Below are 10,181 nucleotides of genomic sequence, written 5' to 3' on the forward strand. Positions count from 1 at the left end.
AGGCAAGGTGATTCTCTGAATCAATTAAAATGCTACAAATATATACAAATGTTAAGTGTATATATCTCTATCTGTATATATAGATATAGATATATACACACACACACACACAATATGTGACAAAATAGAACAAACCCCAGCAAAATTTGTTTTGCAAAGATAAAATCTATCCTACATTTCAAAAGTTATGAAGTTAGATAAATTCTCTAAGGAAGACATCTATTGTAGGCATGTTTTACAATTGTGTCCTTTACCAGCTGTGTCCAGATTGTGCTTTTTGAACAGTTATTTAAATAATATGTCCAAATGGAAAGCTGATTTCTAGCTAATGTAATCAGTGTCCACTTTAAAAACCTAAGTGCTTCATGGATTAGTTCTTGAGCAAACTATAATTTTGCTGAGAGTTTCGCATGTGTGAATGTCTAATTTCTTTTTGAAGCTCAATAAACTCCACTCTTCCAGGACCCTTTGTCTAGGGTCCAGTATAATACATTCTCTCTGTATTTTTCTTCTCCTAAAAGTGCTATACAGATCCATCTGAATTGTGTTAATCCCATCATATTCCAGCCCAATGTCCAGAATGTACTTAGGGGCACTATATTCATAGCACATCAGAGTTCATGTGTTTACTTTTCCAGGACCCCTTTCACATAATTTTATATGCTCAGTTTCACAAGCAAATTATGGCACCTGAAATGGGAGGTAGGCAGACAACAGCAGTTGAAGAGCAGAAGTGCAACACCGAAGCTCTTTGCCTGTGCCTGTGACTCCTAAACATAGTAGGCAAGTGCTTTGTTACCATCGTGTTTGCAGCATGCATGTGTGCTTGCCCACAGATGCTCCCAGCTGAGTAGTGCTGATTAGCTACAGGCATCTTTCTCATGCCTAAAGTGTAATTGCAGTCCTACAATCAAACTTTCCTGTGCCCTCCTATAGCCAGGAGCTCCATACGGATGCAGCCATTGGGATCTTCAAGAGAAGACCCTGGGTAGAGTATCCTCTCGGGAAGAGGGACCTGGTTTTGTGTCCTCCCTTGCCTTTCACAACCACATCATAGATTCTCTGCTATAGGCTGTGCTGGTGATGGGGAGTCTTCATCTCTTCTGTTTAAGCTCTGCAGAAAAGAATTCAAGATTCCTTGGGTCAGAAAGAAGGAGCAAAGCAGTATTTGGTTGCCTAAGGTGTTGACTGAGAACAGGGGAAGACCTAAGTTGCAGTTTTGAAGGCTTCTAAAGTGTTGTAGGTAATGAATGTTTAAAGACGAATGCCTGGCTTTTCCTAACAGCTAGTGTAGGTGGCTTTTAATGCAGCTCATGTGCTCTTGAGAAACCTTTTCGAGGTGCTTTGCTCAAGCTGTTAAGTATGAATTCTGCTGCAGGACTGAGATATTATAAAGTTGGGCACAACACTCCAACACCCAGTTCAAAGAAATTTAAACTAAGATTGCTGCCTTGCCACTCTGGCCCTGCCCTCCACCTTTGGATCAAATTCATCACTAATTACTCAAACTGATTGCTGGCTGATCTCCAATTCAGGTTCTTGAAGAGATGGTTGCCAGAACACAAGTCCTGGCGCAAGGAAGAGGGCAGGAACACATGGTCCAGGGCTGGATGGGACCAGAGCAGCCCTGCCTGAAAGTGGGCAGAGTGCCACAGGACTGCACTTCTTGTATAAGTTCAGCCTCAGTGCCTTGCCTGTCTGTGCAAGGCATGCAGTCTATGCCACAGCAGAGACTTGAACCTGGATCCATGAAGTCCATTATTAGGAAAGTGATGATAGTTCTAGACTTAATCTGTGGCAAGCCTATGATGCTTTAGTGAAGTCAGCATTGTGCTAATTTAACTGATACCCTAATGTGAAATCCATTGGTATATTGCAAACTCAGTTTACAAATCCAGAGAAATTTCTAGTAATACACTGGGCCTTTGATATCTGACTCTTGATGCATTTTATACAGGCAAATATCAGAACCCATGGAAGTCAATGCAAAAGCCCCCATTGGCTTCAGTAGTCTCAAAAATCACATGCTTGGTACTTGCTGAATTAAATAACAGAGCTGTCCCACCAGGTATGTTGCAGTCTCCCTAGCAGAGCAAGGTGAGGAAAGCAGAGGCCAGGTGAGTCACCCCCAGCCACCCAGTGAGTCAGTGCCAGTGGCATGGAAGTGAGATATGCAAAGGCTTGAGTCTCTCTTCTACCCATCACACCACGCCTTCCAAAATTTCCTGCCAGAGGTGAATGGTGTCAAATTTTATCTGTGAGGTGTGTTTAAAAGAGGAAAAAAAAACAGGTTCTCATGAATGAAAAATAATACAGACTTCAAAAGCTTTCTCAACGTCTCTGGAAGTCACATATCACTAAAATAATTGAAGAAACATTGTGGGTTCTATCTTATGACCTCAAGTCACACTAACTAGCTTCCACCAAGGGTAGTAACTGAAAACCATATTCACTGTTAAAAAGGCTCAGCCTTTTTGGGGAGCCTTTTTAGTCAAGTTGACCACTTTAGGTTGAACAGCCCGCAGATTTTGGTCTGAGTATGACAGCTCTGGTGTGTCATACAAACGAACGGCTAGTCAAAAGGCCCCCCATATGTGCCTATATTTAAAGAAAAGTAAAACCAACACTAGGGCTGCAATAATCAGACTTGTGCACAATATGGTCAGCCTTAACTGACCACGTGGTAGTAAACACTCATCTGGAAATAGATGTTTGAGGCTTGCTGGGAGGTGTTATCAGTATTCATAATGTTACATTCTATGTAGCAGAGTGTTTTTCCCATCAGTGGGGTCCAAGATGAAGTGTGTTTGCAAGATCAGTCTAGCTGCTTTACCAATGTTGTTCCTTTTTTATTTGAGCTTATACAAGTATGAGTGAATCTCACTAAATGACTCCCCTTTGAAAGTGGCTGGTGGCCAATCTGCAATCAAACATCCTTCCTGTTCTTTTATCAAGCTGCAGAGAGCGGGGAGGGGAACAAAGCTGTGCAGAGCTGGTTGAGAATCCTCTTCAGTGGCTTGCCACACCACAAAATGTTAGGATTTCTGGAACGATGCTCCAGGCATTTCATTTCTTCTGTTTTTCATCTTGGTTTCCCCCCCCACACACACTCCCCCTATTTGAGTTCTGCTTGGGTTTTCATCTACTAAATTCACCACATTCCAGTGAAATCCAATTTCTCTTCTTTTGTGAGAGTTTCGGAGTCGGTTGTATTTTTAGGTTTTTGAGTTTCTTTTGGTTTTGACTTGGTTTGGTTTGCTTGGATTTTTTGGGGAAGGGGTTGTGATGTGTTTTATTTATTTGGGGATTATTACTTGAGGGGGATTTTGCAGTGCCAATGTCTTCTCTTTCTTTCAAATTGCACTTCTCACCAATATATTGTTTCAACCTTAACCTCCATGTAGCAAAGATTTTCTCTTTGGCCAAAGAGACTCTGCTATACACAGTCTGCTACGTGTTATAAGAAAGTGTGCCATTTTGACCCTGGAATAGAAGAGGGCGTGCAATGCTAACACCTTGACAGTGATGCCAGCAGGAGATAGGAGCTAACAGAGAAAGGCTCAGTCTCCTCAAGCCTCTTCCCTGGTAGATCTACCCTGCTCAAAGACACAAACACACACTCTCTTGCTTTTATATTTGCCCCACAGGGTGAAAACTCAGGGAAGGACTGCTCTGCAGAGCATGATCCCACTCTGAGTATGAGGAGGAATAAGTGCTCCAGCTTTAAGTAATATAGCCTGTCCTTCTTGTGTACCTGGTGAGTTCAAGGAGGAATATTTCACTGCTGCTTCCCCTCAGTATTTAATGTCTGTACAAGATTGCATCAAGATGGATTTTTTTTCCTCTGCTGCACTGCTATGCTTTTCCCACAAGCCTTATGGAAGAGCAGGAAGGGGGGTTACATTTCCAAGCTTTTAATTTTTCTGTTGAGTTATTGCCTCAGCAATATCTTGTGGCAGTGAATTCAACAGGTTAATGTTTGAGTGAATGGCTAGGAGTTTTTTCTCCTGTGCTTGTATGTTATTTAAAATATTTATCCTAACACATGCAAAGAGCAATAATTGAAAATAGCACATCACATACAATCACATTGCTCTTTGCTCATGTGGGGGATATTTGGTGCCCACTCTATGAGCTAAGTGTACTGGGGTGCTATAACTCACATACCAGAGCCTCCCTCAGTGGGCATCAGCTATTCCTTGATAAAGCCATGGAGGATCTGGCCTGAAGTCTCCTACATGTGCCTGAAGGTTCCTGTCTGTGTGACTTGGCCATGGAAGTTGTGCATGTTGGGCTGTATTTCTGCAGGCAGTTGTTTTTTCTCACTCCACAGGAAAGAAACTTCTTGTGCTTCCTTACTGCTTTCTAGCCTCCCTGGCAGTGTCCCAGGCAGTAGCAATGAACAAGAAAAGAGAGACTGGGCTACAAAGTAAGGTAATTGAAGGGAAAGAGAGAGAAAAAAAAGGCCTGGAGGAAGGTGATGGAGATGAGTCAGAAAGCGCAGGGGAGAGTAAGAATGCCAGCAGCCCCCAAAGGAAGTCCAGCTCGTCCCTGGTGAGCAGTCTGGGGAGACCTTCCCTGCTCGGGTTCGTGCCAAGTGAGCCATTTAGTGCAGGACAGAGGGCGGACAACATTGGAGGCTGCCCCACTGCACAAGCCTGTCCCAGGGACATGAGGGGGGTGCGCACAGGACCAGATGCTCCTGCAGCACCCAGCTTTTTCCCACCCTCCAGCCAGCACCATCCCCTCCCTAAAAACCCCCCAGCCAAGGCCCATGAGCCGATGCTGGTAGCACATCCACTCTGCCACGTTCACAGATTTGCATCGGCTGCGGGGTTGTTTGCAGCTCCACCGTGCAATGGGGAGGCAATCGTACCACAGCCAGCATCTCCCAGCGTGCGCACTGCTACCCTGGAGAAGGACAGGAGAGGGTCCTTTGACTAAATGCGGGGCAGGCAACGAAAAACGTGGCAAGCAGTTTTCCTAAGGCTGCCTAGAACTTTCTCATAAGCTCTGCAAAGTTGATGAAACTCAGCTCTTCTCACTGCTCAGCCTCCAGACCAGTGACTCACTTTGCCAAGCCAACATGGACAGCCACTTGCTACCCCCCCAGCAAGTTCAGAGATAAGCACTGGAGGTTCTCAGAGGCATTTCATGGAAGCCAGCTCAGAATAAAAGGCTGCCCTTCATTTCAGGAAACCTCATTTTTCGTTTGTAAAACACTTTCATTCAGAAAAGGGGAAAAAAAAAAAAGACAAGCAGAGTGCTACTTCTCTCCAAGCATAGCAAATAAACCTGCAAAGTAGCTTTCATTCTATGAAAAATGTAAAAAACATATTTTAAAGGGACATCACCAGTTCCAACAGTTGCCTGTTGCTTCCTAATTACAATTGCTTGTAACTTTGTCAAATGGCAGCCATTTGGGCTGGAATATTCCAGGTTGGAGTCTGCCTCAGTATATTTTCTCTGCCTGGAAATTTTAAGTGGTTACTGATCATTTAGCTGGAAAATAATATGTTGGTTTTTTCCCCATGTGTCAAGAAATCTGGTGACCTTTTCTTCATGCCCCCAGGCTTTGGAAAAAAGGACTTGAAATGTGGCAAGATTTTGGCCTGTGCGTCAGGAATGTGCCGCCTGCCTGAAAAAAAATCTCCATCCAAATTTTGCCAAGTTATAAGCCTCTGAAGAGATAAATCATCTCGCTCACAAGTGTTTGCTGAAGGGGACAGCAAAAAAAAAAAATTCCTCCGTAACTGCATCCTCAGGGCTCCCTGTGCTTGAAAGTCTGTACCTGCGGCCCTCTGTGGTGCAGCTGGGCGGTGCAGCCCGGGTGGCTGGGCTTCGGGCTCCAGTAGCATCTTGCCTGGAAGGAGGGTCCCTCTGCCATGAGTGCGGATGGGGCCGGGCAGCAGGAGCCAGAGCCCCGGTGGCAAGGGAGAAGGAACTGGAGTCAGAGGGGAGGAAAGACATGGACTGGGGTGAGACCAGGAATGAAAGACGAAGGGAGAAATTGTGCCTTTGAGTTGGTGGGGATGGGACAGGGAAACAAAAGCGGAAATCAGTGAGGGAAATGGCTCCCCAGCCCCTCACCAACTATTTGGGGCTGAGGGTGGGAGGATATGGAGTTGGGCAAGAAAACATCTGAGCAAGAAGTGGAGGAGGGAAGGGGGATATGGGCTCAAAGGAGCCGGGGACCAATGGCAAAGAGAGACAAGGGTGTGAGAGAAGGGAGAGGAAAGAGAAACTGGGAGGAACTAAGGAGCAGTTAAGGAGCAAGTGCCTGGCACATATGAGGGACATGCTGGGTGAGGACTAAGCAGAGAGGATGCCAACCTGCAGTAGCGCTATGAGCTGAAGCAGCAGGTGTCTAACACTACAGCCAAAGGGTCTCAAATAACACTACCACACGTTGTTGCTTAAGTTTGCCGTCTCCCTTCCATTTTTGTCTCCTTAAGCCAAAGAAACTGCACACCCCAGGCACAAAAAAAACCACACAGACAAAGCTAATGCTGGTATTTCTTAACTTTGACTATGTAGCCTCTGTGTGCATAATATTGCACATGAAGTGCAAAAAAAAAAAACACAACACCCCAACCCAAAGCAAATAAGAGATGTGAAACTTGTGTGATTAAAGAAACTTCCTACGAGAGTTCAAGGCAACACACTTTCAGCAACAGGCTTTGTAAATAAGTGGGCTTGTAAAGTGGATAGGTTTGTAAATAAAGAGTTCACTTTCTGACAAGCTGAACACCCACCTCTTTAGTCAGAGCAGCAGAGGTGACCGACACCTCTGAACCACGGGTCGTGAGGCCTTTCTAAATCCTGAGACCTGTGCTGAAACCATCCCTTATCAATGCTCTTCTTTCCCAGCTCTACAGTGATGCAGTTCATGTGCTCCAGTTGCATCCTCCAACTCCTTTTGACCCCTTTTGTACCCACTGAGGTACGGGTTGCAGGCAGGAGATGGTGGGTAATTCTCTCTGTCCAATAAACCCTGATCCTTGCCAAGGATTCTGGGATTTCCTTCCTATTTAGGATAACAGACACAATTGCTCCAAAAAATTGGTTGTTGGGGGGGGTTGGTTGTTTGTCTTACTTTAGATAGGTACATTTTCACCACTGCCACCCTGGTTCCTACATGCGGCCCCATCTCTCCCAAGCCTGGTGCAGAAATCTTCCTCTTATAGCACTGAAAGGATACAAAGGAGCTAGGTTTAATTCCCAGCTTAGCTGCCAGTTTTTCTCTGTGATCATGAGCAAGTTGCTTGCTCCCTTTAAAAGCAACTTCTAAGGTAACTCCAAGCCCAAACCTACCTCTCGCTGCTGCCACGCAGCACACTGCCCACCACTAGGCTCAGTCCCTGCCATCAGTGCATCCACAACACAACAGCCCATGTGAAAGTCCCAGCTTGTGAACTGGCCCCACGGGCTCCCCCATACCGCCCCTGCAGCTTCACATGTTGCGCTGAGGCCTTGCACGAGTGCCGTGGGGCTGCAAGGGAGTCCCAGCAGCCCTGCTGCAGTGGCGCGCTCCCGCTCCTTCCTCCTGCCACCATCGTGGGAAACAGGACCAGTGCCTTGAGATGCTCCCTGAGCTGCCGACATGGACATCCACGCTTGGGTGAGGGCTGTGAGTTCGTGGGGGGAGTTATGGGACCCCTGCACTGGTGCTGCCTGAGACAAAGCACCCAGAGGTGCTGGCCGCAGCAGCCCTGGAAGCCAGCAGAAGGTGACCTTCGGGTGCCTAAGAGTGCAAAGGGGTCCCCAGTGGGACTTCCAGCCACTTCTAGGCATGTGGGTGACTACGTTTGAGGAATGTCATCCACATTTTGAGTTGTTTTCACTTATTTTTTTAATCTAAACTTTGATCTTTCTGTTTTCAACGCTTTCTCTGTGTAATTTTTTTAAAGGTGGCAGTGGAGGAAGGATCTGGCTAGTACTACTTCCATTCTCCTGCCACTTGTCTCTTTGATTGAGACAGGAAGCTTCTGAGGACAAGAAACGTCCCTTATTACATGCTACTGCACTGGGTAACCTCATTTTGGTTTGATGTCTAGACAGTAATGCAGAGGAGCGAATTAATAATAAAAACTAAATACCCAAATGTTTGAAAGTTCTGTCTGACAGCCTCAAGCTTACCTTCACTGAAGGTAAAGCCTAGTCTTTGGGTTTTTTCAGGGTTTTTGGTGGTTTTGTTGCATTTGGCTCTAACATGTAGATAACCTGATTAGTGTGTGTGTGAGTGTCTGTGCGCGCACGCGTGCATGCTGATCATACACTGCTTTTATTAAAATGAAATACGAAACTCTTTGGAAAAAGACAAGCTGTTTTTTCAGAAGTTGCTTGGTACAACTGAAGAAAGAAAAATCAGGTCGATTCTTTAAAGTGACCATAATGGAAAGAGATCCCTCACTTTTAAATTCCCTAACTCTGAACAGAGCAGCCTAAGTGTCTAAAAAGAACAGTTTTGTTTATCCCTACTTAAAACAGTCTGGGCCAAAGATTCGCGCATATGTGTATCTTCTCTAGGAAGACACTTCAGGCTCCTCTAGTGATCTGTGTTGTGGCTGTTATGAGTCTCTATTTACGTTGCCATAGCTTTGTAAAAGTGCCAAGAGAGAAAGAGACTGGCCTCCTATTTGTGTGTGCTTTGAATTGCTTTCATAAGCAGAGACCTTGATTCATCATTTTGGGAATCTCCAAAGTAAATGCAGCTCTAACTGATGTCACTGCGAGGCATATTGAGGAAAGGGGTGATGGGAACACTGCGGTTCCTCGAGAAGTTGAGTTGATGTTTCTGGGGTTCTTCTAACTTGCATGACAAACTGAAAGGAGCCTGTTGTGGCCTCCAAGGTCAAGGTGCTTAAATGTAAGGTCAAACTACCACTGCTCTCTTCCCTTGGTTTTGAGCCAGTTTGGTTCCTGGAGCTGGCCCCGGGCACGTCCCTTGAAAAGGCTTAAGGCTAATCCAAGCATATATTGCAAAAGCTCTGTATCGTCCTACATTGCAGGAAAATAAAGCTCTTGGGTTTGCAGCTTCACTATGCTGCTTTAAAAAAAAAAAAAAACAGGAAGGAAAACAGTAATGAAAAAGTTACTGTTCTATTCTCTGGGGGGAAAAAAAAGAGATTCAGGTTTCATTTGAGATAATATTAATACCCCCCCCCCCCCCCGCCACTGACAACAACCAGTATCAGTTGTTTGATGGATGAAGGCTAATCTTTAAAAAGGCTTTGCAGAGGGAACTACCCAGCCATGACCTCCCTGGATCCATTAAACCAGCAACTTCAGCTCAACAAGTGAACACAAGTTTATCCCAGGTCCCCTCCCCACCTCCACACCACTTCTAAGCTTCAATTCATATATTAACTGCTGAAGTAAAATCAGGAGAAATAGGGACTATATATAAAAGGGCTGGAGTAAAGTCAAGTGGCACCTCTACTCTATTTCTGAGTAAGTGTTCTGTTTTTAGAAAACCGGGTTATGCACATAAACTCTGAACTGTGCTTCAGCCCTCCCAGTGCTGCCGTGCACGCTTGCTGCAGGCTATGAAGAGCCGGGTGCTTGCAAAGCATGTTTTTCCCTGCACATGCAGGGCCTCAAAGCAGTCCAGGCCTTTCAGAGAGTCAACTGAGCACCTAAAACCAAACTCTTGCTGAATAACGAAAGACGAAGCCCAGCTCCTGGTGGGGATGCTCCGCTTGGCTGTCCTCCAGGCAAACATGGGGCAGAGCCCCTCGTCCTGTGGAGCTGGGGCTGTGGAGCTGGACTTTGCATTTGGTCAGCAGGTAGGAGCAATGACAGAGGACCCAGACATCTCACGAGCAGGGTGACCAGAGCCAAAAGGCATGTGCCACCAGGAGAGCCTGGTAGCAGGGATTCAGCCCACGGGTTTAAGCGTAATAGTAGCAAATGTAGGTGGGTGAAAGGAGGTGATCCATCTGGGTTTGAGCCTCTCGTCTTTCACCTTCCCTTGAGAAGCTGCTCCTCTTCCACCACTGGCTCTGCTTCTCTCTCCACTACGCTGCCCTCTCCCACTACCTCTTCCCTCCAGCCTTATTTCCAAAAGAAAAAAAAAAAAAAAAACTGCAGAAATGCAACTTTGGCACAGAGGTGTATTGAGGCAGTCACACAGTACGTTTTCCCAACCCCAGCCCCTCTGCTGAGAGACCCAAGGAAGA

Source organism: Apteryx mantelli, chromosome 2 (assembly GCF_036417845.1).
Source record: "Apteryx mantelli isolate bAptMan1 chromosome 2, bAptMan1.hap1, whole genome shotgun sequence".
Taxonomy (NCBI): Eukaryota; Metazoa; Chordata; class Aves; order Apterygiformes; family Apterygidae; genus Apteryx; species Apteryx mantelli.